Here is a 1191-nt window from a genome sequence, read left to right as displayed (position 1 = left end):
ACATGTATGTACTCTCTGCTACACGTAAAATTTGTTCTTGCCTCGAACATTATATGAAGGAGTACAGAAAAGCAAGCTTTTCATGTATGTCATGGTGTTTGTGTTGGGGAACAAAGCACGGAAAACAAAAAAAATATGAACACCCAAGATCTAACTATGGAGATGCATAGCAATGAGAGGGGAGTGTATGTCTACATACCCTCGTAGACCGTTAAGCGAAAACATATATTACGCGCGCGGTTGATGTAGTCGTACTCGTGAAGATCCGATCGTGATCCAATCCGATTTAACGCCGAACGGACGGCACCTTCGTGTTCAGCACACGTGCGACTTGGTGATGTCTCCTCCTTCTTGATTCAGCAAGCAAGAGGGAGAAGTAGATGAGATCTCAACCAACATGCCGACATGGTGAAGATGGTGGTGGTGCAATGCCGGCAGGATTTTGCCAAACGCTGCCGAAACGAATCCAAGGAGAAACGGGAGTAACGGGAGAGGGAGGGTTGCGAGCGGGGCGTCCGTAATATAAGATCCGGTGACTAACCCCTTAGTCACATTGCTTGCAAGTTTCTTGTGATGTTGTGTTGCCGAGAGGACCGAGAGATACCTCTTCATCATAGGGAATGACTAATCATAATCATTCACGTCAATCCAACAGACATCCTCGGAGATACCTGTAGAACACATCTATGATCATCCAGTTATGAAGTGAAGTTTGATAGCACACAAGGTATTCTTCCGGTGTCAGGGAGTTGCATGATCTCATGGTCTTAAGAAAAGATACTTGACATGAAGAAACCAGTAGCAATAAACTTAAGTGATACGATCATATGTAAGCTTACAATTGGGTCTTGTACACCCCATCATTCTCCTAATGATGTGATCTCGTTATGAAATGACAACTCGTGTCTGTAGTTAGGAAACCTTAACCATCTTTGATCAACATGCTAGTCCAGTAGAGGCTCACTAGGGACACAATATTGTTTATGTATCCACACATGTATCTAAGATTCCGATCGATACAATTTTAGCATGGATAATAAATGTTTATCATGAACAGAGAAATATGGTAATAACCAATTTATTATTGAAGTGCCTAGAACTCATCTAGATGAGTGGTCTCATTCACCTATAAAACAAAAACAGATAAAAGTAGTACTACAACTCACATCAATACACACATCTTAAAGTATC

The sequence above is a fragment of the Hordeum vulgare genome, chromosome 6H (assembly GCF_904849725.1).
Source record: "Hordeum vulgare subsp. vulgare chromosome 6H, MorexV3_pseudomolecules_assembly, whole genome shotgun sequence".
Classification (NCBI taxonomy): Eukaryota; Viridiplantae; Streptophyta; class Magnoliopsida; order Poales; family Poaceae; genus Hordeum; species Hordeum vulgare.
The sequence above is the reverse complement of the archived record's forward strand: the minus strand, read 5'-3'. Positions refer to the sequence as shown.